This window comes from Oxyura jamaicensis, chromosome 2, assembly GCF_011077185.1.
Source record: "Oxyura jamaicensis isolate SHBP4307 breed ruddy duck chromosome 2, BPBGC_Ojam_1.0, whole genome shotgun sequence".
Lineage (NCBI taxonomy): Eukaryota > Metazoa > Chordata > Aves > Anseriformes > Anatidae > Oxyura > Oxyura jamaicensis.
Window position 1 is genome coordinate 152,249,183 of NC_048894.1, and position 21,303 is coordinate 152,270,485.

Genomic DNA, 21,303 nt, shown 5'->3' on the forward strand with positions numbered 1-21,303 from the left:
CAGGTCACCTGCTCCTGAATGGTCTCCTCTCCACGGCCTACAGGTCCGGCCCGGAATCTGCTCCGGCCTTCCACAGGCTGCAGTCTCCGTCAGTGAAGGTCCACCTGCTCCTCCGTAGTCTCCAAAAAAACACCAAAAAACAGTAATACATGGAGTTTGGAGTTCTAGATGTATGATTCAACTCCTGAAGCTGTATTTGTTCACTCTCAAGATAATCAAAGTCACTCATCTCTGTAAATCATCAGTCTGATGATTTTTTCAAAGGTTTTAATTATTTGCAGTCTTTGTTGAAGGCTACCAAGAAATTAATGAATTAAAGTTGATCATGTTTCCTGAAAATGCTACAATGCTGATTAACTGCCTGTGAAAATAAGGAATATATACAAACCAATTCCATGTAATTAATCTTTTCTATGCCTCATTTCTTCCTTATTCAGGAAGATATGCTTTCTTAAAGAAGGGCTTGTGTCCAGGAATAGCAATGGAATTATATTTAGAACACTGTGAAGCACTTTGCCTGTAGCATGTAAGTCTATGTGGCCCAGTGTGTGGCCCTTTCATCACAGGGTACTCAGAAAGCTGTCTGATGTCATTGCGAGACCATTATTTTCCAATGATTTTGGGAATCTGGAGAGGTCTCAGTTGACTGGAAGCTGGCAAACTTTGTTCCAATTTTCAAGAATGGCAAGAAAGAAGACCCTGATAATTACTGACCTGTCAGTCTCACTTCAGTGACTGGTAAAATTATGAAGAAAATTATTCTGAGAGTTACTGAAAAACACCTGAAGGACAACGTGGTCATTGGTCACAGGCAACATGTGTTCATGAGGGGAAAGTCTTGCTTAACAAACTCATTTCCCTTATATGACAAGGTCACCCATCTAGTTGACCAAGGGAAGACAGTTGATGTAATCTTTTTAGACTTCAGTAAAGCTTTCAAAATATGTTCTCACAGTATCCTTATGGACAAAGTGTCCAGCATACAGCTAGATAACAACATAATATGATGGGTGAAAAATTAGCTGATGGTTTGGGCTCAAAGGGCCCAAGGGCAAATGGGGTTACATAAGGCTGGTAGCCAGTAACTACTGTGGTTCCCACTACTGGTTCCATTTAGGGCCAGTTTTCTTTAATATTTTCATAAATTACTTGGATGTAGGACTAGAAGGTGTTTTGAGAAAGTTTGCAGATGATACAAAACAGGGAGAAGCTGTTAACTCCATTGAGGGTAGTGAGGCTTTGCAGAGAGATTTTGACAAATTAGAGAGCTGAGCAATAACCAACCACATGAAGTTTAACAGGAGCAACTGCCAGATTCTGCACTTGGGAAGGGGCAACCCTGGCTTTACATACAGACTAGAGGATGAGATGCTGGAGATCTGCCCTGCAGAAAGGGATCAGGGGATTCTGGCAAGTTGAATATGAGTCACAGTAAGCCCTGGCAGCCAAAAGGGGCAGCCATACCCTGGGGTGCATAAAGTGTGGCATTGCTAGCTGGTCAAAATAAATGATTCTCCTGCTCTGCTCTGTGCTAGTGCAGCCTCACTTTGAGTACTGTGTGTAGCTTTGGGCACCACAGTATAAGAAGGAAATAAAACTATTATAGAGTGTCCAAAGAAGGGTTACAAAGATAGTGAAGGCTCTAGAGGGGAATATATGTGAAGAATGGCAGAAGACGTGGTTTGTTCAGCCTAGAGAAGAGAAAACTGAGGGGAGGCCTCATGGCAGCCTGCAGCTCCCTCACGAGGCAAGCAGAGGGGCAGGTGCTGAGCTCTGCTCTCTGCTGACAGCAACAGGACCTGAGGGAACGGCATGGAACAGCTGCATCAGGAGAGTTTCAGGATGGAGAGGAAAAGGTTCTTCACTGAGAGGGTGACTGGACACTGGAACAGGCTCCCAAGTGAAGTGGTCATGTCACCAAGCCTCCTGGAGTTCAAGAATTGTTTAGACAATGCTCTCAGATAAACAGTTTCAATTTTGGGTGGTCTGCACAGGAATAAGAGTTGAACCCTGTGAACCCTTGTGGTTCCCCTCCAACTCAGGATATTCTATGATTCTATAGGAATGTTATGTGCATACCTATTTGACAAACTGTACAGAGATGCAGGAAACATAGGATTAATCAAGTGTCATTCTCAAGAAGTTTTTGCAGGTTGGTGTAAGATATCTGGACCATCAACACAGGAGTTGAAAAGTTCTGGATAAAGTTGGACCTCACCTACACAAACCAGATTCGCTGAAACTGCACAGCACTTTATTATCTAGTCATAATATGCCTGAAGTTCAGCCAAGCTCAAATTGCATATTTATCCCAACTATACTCCTTACTCAGAAAGAAGAACACTGTTCCCACAAAGACTTAATGTTAAAAATTGAGATTTCAAATTTCTCTTTGAACTAGAACAGTGCTTTGGGATTTTGCTGCCTCTGATTTAGTCTTTGGGAGAGGTTTGTTTCCAACAATGAAGTCATGGCTTGGTTTCCAGGCTTGTTACTTTCTTATTCAACTTGTCAAAAAAGCAGCATGAGAATAGTTAGTGGAAAGCTCTGCTACCAGCTAATAGCAGCCTGGTTATAGCTTAGTGATTCACACTCATACATGGAAAGGTCTTAAATCCTCTGTCAGGCTTCATTTACAGTGAAAATGAGCCAATGACTCTTGCCTATTTTCCTTCCCAGGCTATCAGAGCAGCCATTTTCTGACCATGTTTCCTATCCCTAGGGAAGAGCATAATTAAGCTGATAATCACTTTCTTGATGCAGTCTGACAAGCAATTTCTCTTTTCCTCTAAAACCAACATGCCCTTTTTTAATACTTATCTCAAAACATGTTTAAAGTTTAGATCTCACATGCAGAGACATGCATTGCGTTACACAACCTGGTGTTTAAAAATATTCAGTTGAATTAATAACAACAGCAAAAAACATAAGAATGAAAAGACCCTCCTTAAGACAGTAGCATAGATTTATCATTTGCTTGTGCTGCCTCATTTTACTTCATTCTCCTTGTCTGGGAATTGCCTGTTGGAAATAGAAGCTCTTCATGGCAAGGTTTAGACTTGCTTCCCCCAAGTCTGAAAAGCACCTAGACAGCTGGAGTGATAAAAATAATAGCTAAGTAATAACAACTAATGAGCACTGCTTGTGTGAGAGTTTATTATTTTGCTAGCTCTGATAAGTGGAACGAGTTGAAAATTCTTCCATAGAAATGATTTTTGATCAAAAAAATAATTCTTTGACTGAAAGGACTTTTTTTTTTTTTTTTTTTTTTTTGGATAAATTTTTTTTTTGGGAATTAAAAAAAAAAAAAAAAAAAAAAAAAAAAAAAAAAAAACATGAGCAGAAACTGTTAGTTCCTAAATAAATGAAGCCTGGAAAGCTCTCTCTGAAACCTTTAAATTTTCAGTCAAAAGTAATAATAATAACTAAATACTGTCTGTAGTACCTACACAGAGGTATATATGTAAATGCACATGCAAACAAATGTTGTATTATTTATTTATTTTCTCATTTTTTCATTCGTTATGTGCCTTTTTTTTAAAAAAAAAAAAATATTTGGAGAATCAATATAATTTTGGGAGGATAAGTCATCTTAGAATTTTCAATAAAGAAATTCTTACTATGGTCTATCTAAGATGATAAATGTTGCATTGCTTTGAATACTCTAATCAATAAGATATGTATAAACACATCTATGTATATATACATATAAATTTGAACATGCATAAGACATATTGGAGTTAAATTTGGTTGCTTTTCCTCTAATACAGTTTGTAAAGTCAAACATGCACAGATTAGATAACAGCTCTGATATCCCATATCCATTCTGCCATAACATTTTGAAATCTTACTGTTTGTATTGAGCTGGGATGGAAGGATGCTTTGAAACTGTAACAGATGGATATTGCCCCATACCTTGTTTAAGGTGATGGTGCTAAACTGCACAGTTCTGAACTGCATAAACCCTCACCCTACAAACAGCTTTAAGCTAATTTGAAAACCAAAGGAAAGACTTGGCTAATCCCCATATAGAGATTTTGTTTAGCTTTTGATCTGAAAATATGCAAACCAAAAGTGAGTATTCACCTGTGTCTTCATTTAAAACTCATACTGTCTTCTGTTATGACTGCAAAGTTTTATTCAGATAGATCCATGGTGAAGCTGCTTTTGTTTATTTATTTTAATAGAAATAGAAGACCTGGATTTTTTTTTTTTTCCTGTGAAACATTTGGTTTAACTGTAAGAATATGTGCATAGTTTTAAACCTATGCAGTCCTCTTTTTCTTTTATTCACATTTATTGGAGCATATATACATGAACAATGAACACTTCTATTTTTTTCTTCTTCCTGTCTTTCTGCACTGAACAAACGGCTATGTCAAAACGAACTTCTAACTGCCTAATTTAAGTTGTTTATACAGCACACATCAAAACTAAATTTCTACCTCCTTACTTTGCATAAAACTTATCTTATAAAATATCATGGAGATGACTGTTCATTTCTGGATTTAAGGGTAATATGGGGGATCCACAGAGCTGTGAAATCTAGGTACTGAAAGGAGTTATTTCTAATTGGTTTGTAACCAATATCTGAGGTCACAATTCAAACCAGTTAACAGTTCAGGATGAACAGGGCCATTTAGTAAGGTCAGGAATAATTTGTTTTGGAGGCCCAAGATTAAAATTTTGATTTATGAAATATGCCTCTTCAGTCACTCCTACAGGACTGCTAGCTATTGTAAATGTGCCTTTCTGGATTAGGCTGTAACGATTAAAATGATCTCTCCCACTGAAAGTGTTTAAAACTGAATATGAAATGATGTACTTAAAATTTTCAGTATGAAAATTCAATTATGATCACACTTTATGGCATAAAACTACAGGGCCCAATTAAGTTTGACATTAGCAGGAACTCTAACAAGACATTACCAAGAAAAATAACACACTCAAATCAGACGATTCAGCTCTTACCATATTAAAAAAGTAATAAGCCTCTAACATCCTTACCTCAAGACACAGCAAAAACAGAAGAGCATCTTTCCTGTCAGATGTTTTGACAGAAATTCTAAACAGAGAGAGTAAAAAAAGAAAAAAGAAAAAAAAAAAAAAAGAAGTAAAATAAAGGAAATGTAGCTTAAGCAAAAACAAAAGAGTAGCCAAAGGTTGACCTACATTTAAAAATTAAAAGAACCCAACAGCAGTGTTTGCTGCAGCTCTAGGAATGTGATCTCAAATATTTTCCATGGTTTCCTATGAAATGATCATGATATGGTCTGAATTAGTGCAGCAGCTGTTGTTATGATCTATAGGAATTATCACTGATAAGTCTCAGAGGAGGCTGAAAATGTGCACTGTGAGCAGCTGAATCCTTCTCACCTCCTGCTGGACAGCAGTTCCTTCTGACTCAGGTCCTAATGTGAGGACTACCAGAGGGCAGTGGAGTTGCCTTGTTTTTCTACTCTATGAGCAGCATTATTTTATAACGAACCTCAATCAGACTTCATGATTTTTGCAAGTCTATTAGACAGAGAACCTGTTTCATCTTGCCCCCTTGTAATAGGATTTGCAAAGCAATTATATATACCCATCTCAGTTGATGTGCCTCGGACTAATACCTTACACCTAACTGCATTATTTTATCACTGAAACACATACACTGTATAACTCACCTCTGTTACCTGTCACAACAGTCAAAGAAATAAAATAAATAAATAAAACTGGGAAGTTTCTAACCACTGTTGCTGTAGCTATTTTCCGATTCAGTTGCAATTAATTTCCTTTACAGCTGACAATAGCTTGCATTTTCATTCACAGATCTCAAAGTTCTTTTGAAAAGCTGAGAACGTGTTGGTGCTTCTTCTTTACAGAACAACTTAGAAGAAATACATGCTTTTCTACACACACAAAAAAATGGAGTGCGTTCATCTGGACAAATATCCAAAGCAGCTCAGTGCACAGTAACTTCACAGAATCATCATAAAATGGTTTGGATTGGAAGGGACCTTGAAGATCATCTAGTTCCGATCCACTGCCATGGGCAGGTATGTAACCAACTAGGCTTAACCAAACCTGCAGTACTGTGTAAGGCAAAGACCTTCTGTAGGATCAAGATTTCAGTCAGAGTATCTTTACAAACTAAAAGAGGTCAAGAAAGACAGCTTTTTTTTGAGCAGTTATTATATTGAGACTCTCAGCCATTTAAAATGAAAGTGGAAAGGGTGCTGACTAAACTGATGATGGCTTTTATAAGTGTACATGAACATAAACATATGGGATGTAAGAATAGTTTAAAGATTTTCCATGAATCCACTTTCACTGTAGTGTATATCTGTCGAGGATCAACAGAGAAGGGATACTGACTCCCATCTGAGAGACCCTGAAATAGTGGAGAGCCAGACAGAACTGTGATCCCAAGTTTCTTATACTCAGTTTTTGTTTGCTTGTTTGTTTGTTTTGTTCTGGAGGGGTGCAGAGGTGAGAGAAATAGCTGTGAGAGAAAAGGTCTGTATGTGGCATCTTACCAGACAATGTATTTTTCTTGGTATTATGCTACAGTACATTTGTTCTCCCTGGTTATTTTCACTACAATCTGGCATAATTTTCTTCTCTTCCAGTACACCAAGTTAAATAATAATCTTCCATTGTGTATAAAATCAATTCCTGTGATATCCACCCTCTCCTAATGAATTCAAGGTTATTATTATTATTATTATTAAGAATCGTAGAATCGTGGAATGTCTCGTGTTGGTAGGGACCTTACAGATCATCTATTTCCAACCTCCTTGCCATGGGCAGGGATGCCACCTACTAGATCAGGTTTCCCTGGGACTCGTCCAAATTATTATCATTTCATACACCAGACCATTTACTCTGAGATGGTGTTAATTTACTACTGGAATTACAATTGACACCTGGCAGTACGCTAAACAATATGGGTCTTCCAATCTATATGGTTAGTTGTTTTGATGAATCTCTGCTCATTAAGATCCAAATCCTGTCTCCAGTGAAGTCTCAGCAGCATGTTTGGTCATTGGGGAGTTCCTTCTGAAAAAAAAAAGAGGTAAGAATACTCCACAGATACAGCAAAAATCAAGGACTAGAGAAGCAATCTAATTTGCTTCTGGCTTCATCTATTCTGATAGAAAAAGCTGGATGATGTGCGTGATGGTGGAGCCATCATTTATGCTTTTCCCTTCCCTCAGTTGCAACAAATGCCTGACACATATTGGCAAACACAAGCTTTAAAGATGAGATGAAGATATTCATTTTCAAACTCAATCTCCTCCAATCAGCAGAGATCTTAGGTACAGGAATAGTTGTCACTTCCCACAGAAGGACCAAAGGGATATACATCCAAATCTGTAAAAAGTGAGTAACATGATGGCAAGTGATAGAAACATGGTTCTGGAGTAAAGCAGCTGCAGAAATCTGTTTTCCTGTCTTACTGCTTTACAAATTAGCTGTGGACATAGTATTTCTATGACTCAGATCTCAGCCGTGGGACTAATCTGGTAACTTTCATAGAGGTTTCTATTGTTTCTTATATGTGGTGTACAGCTGTGGAAAGCAACAGATGCTATTTAATTGGAAAGTAACCCCCCTGCTAGATAGAACTAGTTGGTTTTGTGGTCTAGTATTTGTCATTGGTGATTGTTTCTAAGAGCAGACCTCGCAGGAACATTGAATCATTTCTTCCAGCTGAGACAAGCTATTGGCTTAGTCCAGAGGCAATGTTGCCTTGATTCATCCAGCAGAGTTTTTGACTGCGCTCACAGTGTTGCTAGATTAGGTCTTTCGTGAGGCAATAGAAAAGAACTACTTATATCAGGATCAATTTTAGGCTAAGAAGCTCCTTTCTGGCTTAAGTTCTCTCTAGTGTTTTGAACCAGTGGGCAGATGCAACATAAGTGATAGCATAAGTAAAATTGGATGCAATTCATTTAATGTGCTGAAGTAATTCGTGCTCACAGTAGAAAAGGTGGTTGTAAAAATAAAATAAAATAAAATAAAACAACTAAAAATTATTAAATATTGATTGCTAAAGTGAAGTGGGATTTGGAATGTAGAGAGGGGAAGTTTTGAAAGTGCTTTCAGAAGCAATGGAGTTACTTAAGGATTAAAAAGCAGCTGCAGACTGGTCATCATCAGCCTGTAAAACTGACCTTTGCAGCAGGGAATACACTGATGCTGCTAATCAGGTATAGGTCTTGGGACTACAGAAAATGTTTGATTGGATTTTGCAAAGGACCCATGAAGTGTAGGAAGTGAGTTATGTAATGTATGTGTTTGTGTGTTTATGTGTATTTAAGAACCATTACGGGTTATGAGGAACTTACTTGTTCCTGTACCATTTGATAACGGCATTCAATATGAGAAAAGTCAGCATTGACTATACTTCTATAGACTGGATCAACTCTCATCAGACTTGTCTTCACTACTAGAACAGTAGTGAAACTACAAATTAGTTTGATGTGAACAGAAAAAAACAAGGAAGAAGAACAGAAGGATATTTGAAAAGCTAACAGATATCTGAAAAGCCTTCAGATATTGAGTGAAAATGAGTGGCTTTCAATCTGTACTCTGTGAGTTCCCTGGGGATATATGAGATACTTCTACTGCGCCCATGAATGTTAAGAAAATCAAGCTTATTGATTGTTAGTAGGCTAAAACTGAATGCAAGAAGAGCTGTACTTCTCATGGAATTTTTTTTTTCAAGAATATTTACTGAGAAAATTTAGAAGAAATTGGTGCATTAATTAAGATATATTGGTTGCAGAAATCTCTTTCTGATATGTCATACCTTATGGTACCATATTTATTTTGTTACAAGCTTCACCAAAATAGCTGAAAAGAATGAAGGATGACTGTTCTTTGATTGTCACCTAAATAATCTAAGGTTTTTTGTTTGTTTGTTTGTTTGTTTGTTTGTTTTTTTCTTTGTCTTAAGAATTCTAGAATTCTTGTTTAAAAGGAGTTTTATTCATCTATCTAAGATACCTGTGTTATCACTCCTGACAGAAAAAGACTGTTTTTCTTTACTACGTGAAAACGTGAAAACATGGCCTTGGACAGGGGATATCAGATGGATGTCCGTTGACATGCCTTAGCCTTATATTTGTTTATATGTTTTAAAGACCTTTCTTTTTGTCCTTGTTATGACAACAGCTGAAAAGGTAAGATTTTTCTTCTTCAGATTAAACCTAAGCCTGTTAATGAGCTTTACACAGTATAACCTGAATGGGAGTGTTTTACTTTGGGAAAGAAGGAAGAGAGCATGGAGGAAGAACTCTCTGAAAAAAAACAATCAGACATTTTTTTTTTTCTGAGTATTAGTTATTGATGACTAGACAATAAATGATTCAGCTAATTTAAGTACTAAAGTACGATATGAAATAAAACAATGGATTGAACCACTGCTAGAACTGAGAAAAGATGTTTTAATTATTTGGTCTCCCTTTCATCATCTCTGCTCTTACCAGTTTTCCATTCAGCATTTTCCATTCAGCTTTCTGGAGTTCAGCTGTGACTGGCAGTTGGGTCCAGCTTGCTAAGTAGTACAACCATTTGAAACAGTCAAAGTCAGTTGACACAGGCTATATTCTAGTGGAATTGGGCTCAAACAGCCCGGAAAGGTAATTATATGATTGAGAAAATCAGGACTTAATCACAGTTTTTGGGTGCAGACAGAATAAGGGTCAAAATATACAGCTTATTAACACAGCACTGTGGATATAATATCTAGTCTATGGAAACCAGCCAGAAGCAGGATAGTCCTTACATAATGAAAGCCACAAACCAAGCCTTCACACTGTGTTAATTAGGATTTCTGTTGACATAATTATACAGGACAGGCAGTAGTGTGCTCTGCTCAGATTTCCAGGGTGCATGTGTGTCATGCCATTTTCTTTTCTCTGCGTATTTTTTTTTTTTCTTATAACAAGTAGGCTATGCCTGAGAAAGACCCTTCCTTTCTATTTTTAACTGATTTGAATTGAGAACATAAGAGGAAAAAATGATAAAAAATAAAAATAAATAAAAAACAGCTATGGGGGCATTATTAAAAAATACATTCTTCAGGAATGAAGAGTATAGCTCACTAAATAACTTTTTTTCTTTCTTTAAACCACTTTTGAAAACTGATGCAGATAAGATCTTCATATGTGAAAAGGAATGGCTTATAAGAAGGTAGAAAATAAATAAATAAATAAATGAACAAACAGCAGCCTCCTTTATTTAGGAATGTGTTCAATCCAACATAGTCACTCTTTGCTCTATCCATGCAGTTCCTCTGCCACTTGAATTCCAGAAAATGTTTTTTAAATCTTTAACATCAAAAATGAAAGCAACGTGCAATCCAAAATAGTTTTATGTTAAACTTATTGTAATTGCCTCAGTAGAATTCTGTCACTGGTCCTAGTGCACAATCTTCTCAATACTAAAAGTATTTCTCATGGTTCTGTTATCTCTGCTTTGCCCTGTGTGCAGATACACAGAAGTCCTTTTGAAGCTCTGCCATGGAGCTTGAGCTCAATAACAGTTGACTGAGGTTTTGTCATTTGTATGCCAGTATGGCATGCACAATAGCATGCCTGCTTCTGTAGCCATTAGATTTGAAAGCTTCCTTAGCCTGTGAGCTGCTATTTTCCTTCAGCACATATGCTTTATTCATACACTTCTTACAGTACCCCCTATCTTCAGGAATCCTGTTAGCAATATGCTAAATCTCATCCCACATCTCTCGCTTGTGAATTCACCTTTGTCTCCACTAACACCCCTCAGTATGCCTTCTCCTCCATCTTATTTTAGCTCCAAATGCAACTTAAAAGAAGTTTGCACATTTTTATTTTATTTTTTACAACTGTAACTTAGCTGCTATTAGCTGGGGTGATGTACTTGGACACTGCAGAATATTAACATGTTTTTTGAGTTAGATGACTCTCTAAGACCATTTTATTTTTTATATCTGTTTAATCTGTTGACATCATAGCATTTCATCATTGGATCATAAGAACCTGCAATGGTGATAGTCACAGGAAAGGAAAAAGAGATATGTTTATTCTGTCCAAGCAGCTTTCAAATGTTCTTATTCCTTTCATTAAAACCACCTGACGTGCCCAAATGAGTGCAAAGGCTCTTTGTGTTTTGTCTTGCACAAATAAACAGATGCTAACCCATTTCTAACCCGTTTTCCTCTTTGTGTGTGGATGGATTTCTTTCTTTTTTTTTTTTTTTTTTTTTTTGGTTAAGGGGGCATTGAAACAGCTGAGGAAAAAAAATAAAAATAAAATAATAATAATAAAAAAACTTGGTCTATGTTGTCTAGTCTAGGGAAAAAGAGATTGACAGGTGGCCCCATTGCTCCCTACAGCTTCCTGAGGAGGGTAAGGGGAGAGGGAGGTGGTTTTTTCTTTTTCCTGGTAACCAGTAATAGGATGAACAAGAATGACACAAAGCTTCACTGGGGGAAGGGTCAGTGGCAGATATTAGAAAAAAATTCTTTACCATAAGGGTGGTCAAGCACTGGAACAAGCTTCCTAGAGAGGTGGATGGTGTCCCATGCCTGTTAGTGTTCAAGAGGCATTTGAGTAACTACAAAAGAAGCTTTTTTCTTGCTGTTTCTTTGCATACTTTCTACATTTTGTGCAGTCACAATAGCTTCTTGCTTTCCTTAAGTCTCAAAATCTTTTATCACTGTTCATCTAAGATAATGCATCTGGAATAAATCATTGGCTCTCTGGCAAAATGTGTCCCCTTCATTGAAATCTTGCTTAATTCACCCACTCTTAACCCTTGTACCACAGCGTTCTTATATGTCAGGAATCAACAACTTACCTTAATCACAGAGTTAAATTATCAGCGTTTGACTCAGTCCCTGCACAGTCAACAGGACATAAGCACATACTTAAAGTTAAGGACACACTCAAAAGCTTTGCTTAATCACGGGTATAGTTAATGATATTATTTCACTCTTACTGTTTAAAAACAACACATTTTCCTAGATTGTGTGATTAGACAGTGCCGGTATTCCTCTTTCAATGACTGGAAAACAAGGGACAATTTCATCATTTATTTTTTCTGCATACATCTGTTACATGTAGAACACTCTCTTTGTAGCTGAAGAAATGAATTACTATAGAGACACTGATCCTGTTTACTTTCCCTTTAGGTTCAACACAACACTTTGTTCTTCAAACAAAAATCTCCTATAAACTGATAAATGACACTTTCACTGATATTATCCTACAGTTCCTCTTGCAGTCACTGCAGTGTTTTTCAGGTTCTTGGCCTTGTGATATCTGTACGGATAAAACATTGGGTTATCATTTTAACATTCGATCTACTTACACCGTAACTGTCTATCTGTTGCAGCATCATGACCTAGGAACAGGGAATATGCTTACAGTACATAAACAATTAAATGTGCCTCGTGCCAAACATTTGCCAAAGCATTATAACCATAAGACACTTGGATATATATATTTTTTTCATGTTCTTGTTGTTTTCTTTTCAGAAAGAGATATAATAAACTAAAAATAATAATAATGCAACTTTTCTGCCAGAACTTGACTGGCAATATGAACTGAGTTCTAATATAATGAAGAAATCATTATTAACACACTCATTAGAGCCTCCACACAGAAACATGAGAAAACTAAAATAAGATTTCTGGTACTTAGTGACCTAGTTTTCCCCAGGCTCAAAGATTAATTAGTTTAAGAAATAATATTTATATTAAAGGGAGGAAATAAACCACCAACAAGACAGATAAGCAAGGGAACATGCAATACCTGATTCATAAATTCTAACTGCAATATTTTGCAGTATTTCTCTTTGGGGAAGCAAATAATGAGCAAATTTTGTACCCTTCTGTTTTTCCACTATATAGGAATTCTACGGGGATCTTCTTTGAAGAATCATGTGGAAGACAGTCATGAATGAAAGAAGGGTCCAGGAGCATTGATTGATTTTTAAGGATCACTTCCTCCAATCTCAAAAACAGTGCATCTTGATATATAGGAAGGCAAGCAAAGACAGCAGAAATCCTGTGTGAATGAATAAAGAGAACTTGAGAAATCCCTAATATGAAAAGAAACAAGAGGTGGAAGCAAAGAGAGATGACTCAAGAGGAAAGTAAGAGATACTGGCTGATCATGCAGGGGTAGTGTTAGGAAAACCAAGGTCCAGGTGGAACTGAATCTGGCAACAAAGATGGAGGGGGAAAAGAAATACGTTTATGGGTATATCACAGAATTACAGGATCATCTAGGTTGGAAGAGACCTCCAAGATCACCGAGTCCAACCTCTGACCTAATGCTAACAAATCTTCCACTAAACCATATCACTAAGTTCTACATCTAAATGTCTTTTAAAGACCCCCAGGGATGGTGACTCAACCACTTCCCTGGGCAGCCTATTCCAGTGACTAACAACCCTTTCAGTAAAGAAGTTTTTCCTAATATCCAACATAAACCTCCCCTGGCACAACTTTAGCCCATTCCCCCTCGTCCTGTCACCAGGCATGTGAGAGAATAGACCAACCCCCACCTTGCTACAGCCTCCCTTCAGGTACCTGTAGAGTGCAATAAGGTCTCCCCTGAGCCTCCTCTTCTCCAGGCTGAACAGTCCCAGCTCCCTCAGCTGCTCCTCGAAAGACTTGTTCTCCAGACCCTTCACCAGCTTCGTAGCCCTTCTCTAGACTCACTCGAGCACCTCCATGTCCTTCTTGTAGTGAGGGGCCCAAGACTGAACACAGTACTCGAGGTGTGGCCTCACCAGAGCCAAGTACAGGGGGTAAAGGGGGACAATCACTTCCCTAGTTCTGCTGGCCACACTGTTTATTATTATACAAGTGAGGATGCTGCTGGCCTTCTTGGCCACCTGAGCACACTGCTGGTTCATATTCAGCCAACTATCAACCACTACTCCCAGGTCCTTCTCTGACAGGCAGCTTTCCAACCACACATCTCCCAGCCTGTAGCTCTGCTTGGGGTCGTTGTGCCCCAGGTACAGGACCCAGCACTTGGTCTTGTTGAACTTCATACAGTATGCCTCAGCCCATCAGTCCAGCCTGTCCAGATCCTCCTGCAGAGCCTTCCTATCCTTGAGCAGATTGACACACGCACCTAAGTTGGTGTCGTCAATAGGAAAAGAAAGACTATTAGGTAAAATGTAGCTGCTATTATATATATATTAATATATATATTAATATGTATATATATATTAAGCTGCTTATAAGGCAGGAGATCTCATGACAAAGGACATGGGAAAGGCCAAGGTAATCAGTGATTTCTTTGCTCCAGCCTTTACTGGTAAGATGGATATTCAGGAATCCTGGGCCACTGAAAGCAAAGGGAAAGTATGAAGCAAGGAAGACCCATCTTCCATGGAGGAGGATTAGGAATATTTTAACAAACTGGACATACACTAGTCTATGGTAGGTGACAGAACACACCTATAGGTGCTGAGGGAGCTCATTGATCTGAGATGCCACCACTGACCATCTTTGAAAGGTAACGGCAACCAGTAGAGATTTATGAGGACTGGAAGACAGCAAATATCAATCCTATCTTTTTAAAAAGTATCCAAGGAATTGCAGGCTGCTCAGCCTCATTCAAGTCCCTTGGAAAGTGATTTATTCTGAAATTACTTCTGAGTGATTTGTTATGGAAACCATTTCCAAAAATATGGAGGACAAGAAGGTAACTAGGAGGAGTCAGCATGTATGTGTGACCAACCTGAGAACCTTCTAAGACAAAACAACTAGCTTTACAGGTGAGGGGAGATCAGTTCATTTAGTTTTTCTTTACTTTAGCAATGTTTCTACACTGTCACCCATAATATCCCCACAGCAATATTACTGAAGTTATGACTCAGTGAATTAACAGGAAGGTAGACTAAATACTAGCTAAGCTACTGGACTCAAAAAATTGTAATAAATGGCACATAGTCAAGATGGAGGTCAACCACTAGTGATATAATCCAGAGGTCAATACTGGAAACTATTGCATTTAACCTCTTCTTTAATGACTTAGATGATGGGATGGAGTGCACCAGCAGTGAGTTTTCAGATAATACAAAGCTGGGAAGAGTAATTGATGCACCAGGAAGTTGTGTTAACATTCTAAGGGACTTTGACAGACTGTACAAATGGGCTGACAGAAGGAGCTTTATGAAGTTCAACAACAGGAAATGCAAGATCCAGCACGTGGGAATATTTAAGCAGGTTTCTTCACACCACTAATAGAGTTATAAATAGTATAGAAAGTACTGTGGGGGACATATAGTTTTGTAAGTGATTTAGGCTCCTTCAACATTAAGAAGGAAACTGAGACATCAGTTGTTAGATTTGTTTTCCCATAAGGTCTGTGTCCCACTTGTGAAACTAGAAGCCTTTAGATAGTGTTACAAATGGGGTAAAGAGAGAAGGATTCACTGCTTCAAGGTTTTCTGTAACAGAATTCTCCATATTAGTTGATTTGTACTAAATCTTGTAGCTTTTTCATTGACTTTAAATTAGACAACTGTTGTCTCCCACCACACAGTACCAGAAAGTGGCTGATTGCTTAGTAAATCCAGATTTTCTCTGAATAGCTTTAAAGAGATGGAGACATTAACTTGCAAAGTTGGCTGTTGGCTGTATATTTGACAAGTAATTGATAGAACTTATTAATTAAGCAACTTTTTTTTTTTTTTTTTTTTTTTTTTTTTTTTTCCTAAACAGAGAAAGAATAAAAAAGGGGCAGATTTCTGTTTGCTCTGAACAAAACCAGAGAGACAAAACAGTGAAGCAGTTCATAAACTCAGGGGAAAGCTGTTTCAAGGGATAACTTTCTGATGTGTGTGTGTGTGTACATTATATAGTTGAAAGATTATTAGAAGAGTCTGGAAATGTGATAGTTTCAGTGAAACTTTAATCCCCTTGCAACTTGTGGCAGAATTTCTATTGATTTCTCTGTTGCCATGATGTCATCCATAAATAGGGAAAGGCAAAAGCACATATTTCCTTCTCATTTGCTCATAAGGATCAATATGCAAACAGACATGTAAAGCGATGAAAGATTAATTCACATTTTCTTTCACCTTGACATTTCAAGAACCAAGACAGATCCCTTCCCTTACTAAACCACTTGCATTTTATAAACAGTCATTTAGCACCACTCTTGAGGGAATGGTTTTGGTTGCTGAAATATCTTGTGTTGTTTGATACTTTCATGGGTGTCCAAAAAAAATCTGTGTGCATGACAGATAGGCATGGAATTCATGAGAGACCTGCATCTTTCCTGTGCAAGGTCTGGAAGCCAGAAATATCTAAAATGGGTCTAGATGCCTATGTTCAGTTATCCAAATCTTACTGCAGGGGTAGGATTCAGCTTGAGGCTCAGATATCTAAATGTGTCTTCAAGTCATGTATCTACATGTGACCAAAGTGTTAAAACTCCTATTATACTTAACAGAGATCTGGCTAGTACAGTCACTAAGCCTACACTTAGACACCTGGATTCACGTGTCTGAATCCTGTCCCAAATGTCACTGACTGCACTGTGGATGCCTGAACTTTGATCAGATGAATCTTCACTCACATGTCAACATAACTGATGTATACTTTTCATGGTCTAAGTGAGGTCAGTCTTCCTCTGTGTCTATGCATAGGAAACTACTTCAAATATCATTTTTTTTTTGGCCCAGCACAGGGGATCCCAAGGCAGCCAGCCAGAACTACTAACCTCTGGGAAGCCTGTCTGCCCTCAGATGGCAGCTAACAGTCCTTCCTAGTTCCCCTAACATGCTCTCGCATGAGTCTCTTACTATTTTTTCTGCCATCCTTCTCCAAAATCAGCTGTCATAACCAGAGAGCTACTCCAGATAATTTGTTCCTTAGGAAGCAGCTCTCTATACCCTTCTCCTAGCTCATACATGTTACATTAAACATACAATATCAGGCTTCCCTTCATACTGGGAAGAATACCCTGTAAACAGTTCCCAAGTTAATGCATTGTGATTATTAAAAATCTTCTTTAAACAGTCTTTTGCTATGATACCTACAACATATCTATCAACGACTAAAGCTTTGTTATGTGGATGCTGTTGCACTGTTTCCTTGTATTCTCCACTCTGCTGTTAATTGTTTCTTTCCTTGTGTCATATACTTGTGTCATAGGAAACCTTTCAGGGCAGGGTTACCTTGTTGTCCAGCATTGGTAGGATACAGAATGACATCACAGCTTAACACAAATAATACTGAATAAACTTGTTAAAATCATGGATGAAATAAGACATATTCTTGTATCAGCAAAGCTGTTCAGAAATTATAGGAATAAAGCTGGTTAACTGTGTGGTGGGAGTAATGTATTATCCCATCTTAAAGATCTGGAAGAGGCAAGAAGAACAGAACAGATGCAGCCGCCTTGGTAAATCAAATTATGAAATTATATTTGATGAGAATTATTCCTTACTGTAAGTTGTGTTTTCCCAGAGAAGACCACAGAGATCATATTGTACCTATAATTGTAATCCATTTTCTGTTGATCCTTCAATTTTTGATGCTCTGTAGTCCCACTCCTTCTAAGGCTGCCTAATGATGCCTTTTGCTGGCTGCAGGCTTTGATGTGTAATGCATTTGTTAAGCACCTTTGATATTCGCTTCCTCTGTAATAAGTTACTTTGGTGTGGGATGTTTTTACCTTTCCACCTTTCCAAGATCTGTGGCTTGGCTGACAAACTGCAATCAATGACTTCATTACACGCCTTTTCATCTGGTACATACCTTTTCATGTGGGTACCCTGACATTCAGCTAGGCTGTAGGCTGTTTAGCTTCAGTGTTCTAGTTAGGATTCACTCCCACCACCCCCACACCCCTTCACTTTAATTTAATAGTCATATTTAATAATAATGCCTTTGGAAGGCTTTTGATGCACTTCACGAGTAGATGGTGAGACTTTTAGCACATTATTTATCCAGTATCTTGTCTAGATGTTGGTGTTGTGTGGAGTTTTCCCCTCACTGAGGGATGTTTTAAATTTGCAAAGGCAGAGGCTGGTTTTGGTGGTGAAGTGTGAGTGGCCATCTTCAAACATAGCTGTTCTCTCATTTGGATTTCTGTTTTCTTGTGCTGACTGATTTTTTTGCAATATATTTGATTGTTCTTTGGCTTATAAGGAACATTTTCTTAGCTACAGATGACAAACTTGTGCCAAGGCTTGATTTTCCTTTTTACTGAATCAAAACACTCGGTAGCAAAGTTGCTTTGTAAGTGATAATGCAGCTTGAAAAATGAGCTAAGCATGCCCAAAAAAATCTTCCACCCTAATGTCCATGTAGAACAGATGGTCAAGGGTGCAACTCCATGTATTTTGGAGTGTTTGAGATCAGCTGTAATGCACAAACCTACCACTTGGGGATTGTGAGAAAAGATGTGCTAAATGACTTATTGCCAGAAGCTGTGCATAAATACTGGATTTGGGCCAATAGTATTTGCAGCTGTTATTTTACAGGACATGGTGAACCTGTGACTGTGGAGGATAAGAAAAAAATTAGAGTTGATTAAAGGAAATATATGACTAGAATATGAAAAGCATGGTCACAAGAGACCAAAGCAAGTACTTGCAATTAAAATTATGGAGAATAATTTTAAGTCAGTCTGACCAAAAATAATGAGTTGTGTCTTTCTACACTACATAGACAGAAGTTACTTCTTAACTGTTTGGCTGTTTCTTTTCCCAGCTTTCCAAGAGTAGAGCATATTCCTGACTGCTTTCCAAAATCCTTTTTGCACAGCTTCTAAGATTTTATTATTATATTTTTTTATTATTAGCTTTGCATTTAAATTCAGGTTTCCAAACACTATGTTTCTCTCTCTTTCTTTTATCCCCACCCTATATGTGTTATACAACCCTCCGATTCAAAAAAGATATATCACTTTTGCATCAAAATGCAATTAAATGAATGTTCTCAGATTATCTATGCTAAAGAAAAAATCAGTAACAAGCACTTGAAGAATAGTATCACCCCTCTGCATTGTGGTGGTTTATATGATTGGTGGATTGCAGCACAACCTTCTAGGTGAGAAGTCCTTAAGAGGGCCATAATCCAACCTTAATGACTTTATGATTTTAACTGTCTCTCTGCTGTAATTCCCAAATAGAGCATTTTCCTTGTGCTGAAAGGAGATCCAGGAACCTACTTCCATAAGATGTGGTGATACGTCAGGACCTGTAGGCAGCCTTTCAGAGGAGTGTACCATGAATGGCAAATGCTCGTGGTGTCATGTCATGTATTCTTACAAATGGCTCTCTAGCTTATGTTGCCAGGCAGACAAGGGTTCATTAAAAGATAAGAAAGATATGATCAAAAGATATGATGAAAGATATTCATCAATGATATCTAGATTTTGATATTTTTTCATGTTTGAATCAACACGATCAAGACTTATTTCTTTTTTTACACTAATAGAATAGATGTATGGCTATACATATGCATTTACATTGGTGAAAAAATATGTACTTTTTTTTTTGTATATGTACACAGATTTTATTGTTTAGTGTGATACATTGAGTCCCAAAGTAATAAAATAATAATAACAACAATACTTTTGTCTTCTATTTGTCATGTTTTTTAATGTTATTTGAAATATTTATTATTTCATTTTTATGCAGTAAATAATTGATAATAGTTTTTCAGTCCCAAATTCATTTTGATAGTGTATTTTTCTCATTTATTTTCTATTTTACAAAAAAAAAAAAAAAAAAAAAAAAAACTCAGAACCTCTGAATTTTTTTTCAGTTTTATAAAGATCTTTAAAAGAATATGATTTGTTAAAAAATGCTGGAATTCAAGAAGCATTTGGACAATACTCTCAGAAATATGATTTGATTTTGGATGGTTCTGTATGTTGCATTGTCACTCTCTCCCCTGCACATTGGGAGGGTAAGTGAGCAACTGTGTGGTACTTAGCTGCATCTTGAGCTAAACCACAATATTCTAGCTGAATAATAATCTTCTGCTGTTACTTAAGCTGTAGAGGAAGATAGCCCTTAATCCCTTTCAAGTTTTTGCATTCTTCTTATTAGTGACACTACAAGAAGACAAAGGGCAGCCATACTGTATTTGACAGTGTCTGAATAGTTAATAACTACAGCACTTTTGTGCATCATTGTGCATCATTGTACATCATGTGCAACATCTAAGTGTGGTGGTTTTACTGTGCTAGGCAGCTAAACACCACAACCGCTCCCTCACTCCCCCTCCTCAGAAACAAAGGAAAGAACAACTTATGGGTTGAGATAAGGATAATTTAATTAAAAGAAAAAGAATAATTATTTAGTAAATATTATTATTAATTAAAAAAAAAAACACTAGTTAAGCAGCTGAGTGGTTGAGGTCAGTGAGGCCAGGATTGTGCTGTGTCTGGTCCCATTGCTGTGTGATTCTGGCTGAAAGAGAAGAAGCACCAAACAGAGCAGCATCCTCCTGTGACCACAGGCTGACCCTGCCTCTGTGGCCAAGGGTCTCCAGCATCTCACCGAGCCTGTCCATGTCCTGTCATCCTGATGCAGCGGTCACTACCATCCTGGCCAAGCGCGTCACCTCTCTGCTTGCTGTGGACTGTGGTGGGTGTGGGTTGGGTTGATCTTACCTGTCCTGTAGAGCATTGGTAGCTCTTCCTTCCAGCTGAGCTCTCAAGGGGAGAGTGGCCATCGCTGTGTGATTCTGGCTGAAAGGGAAGCACCAAACAGAGCAGCATTGCCCTGTGACAACGGGCAGCCCCTGCCTCTCTGCCCTAGAGTCTCTAGCATCTCACCGAGGTTGTCCGTGTCCTGTCATCACTTCTGTCCTGGCCCGAGCTCGTCATTGTCCTGCTTGCTGTTAGAGCCTGGTGGGTGTGGGTTAGGATGATCTTACCTGTCCTGTAGAGTGTTCTTCCTTCCAGCTGAGTGGTTGAGGGTAGCAAGGCCAGGATTGTGCCACGTCTGGTCCCATCGTTGTGTGTTTCTGCATGAAAGAGGAGAAACACCAAACAGAGCAGCATCCCCCTGTGACCACAGGCAGCCCCTGCTTCTCTGCCTGAGGGTCTTGAGGTCTCACCATGTCTGTCCATATCCCATCATCCAGATGGTCACTCCTGTCCCAGCCTGATCATGTCACCTTCCTGCTTGCTGTTGGAGCCTGGAGGGTGTGGGTTAGGGTGAACTTACCCGACCTGTTGAGGGTTAGCAATTTTTCCTTCCAGCTGAGTCATCACAGATAGTGAGGCCAGGATTCTGCCATGGTCTGGCCCCATCGCTGTATGTTTCTGGCTGAAAGAG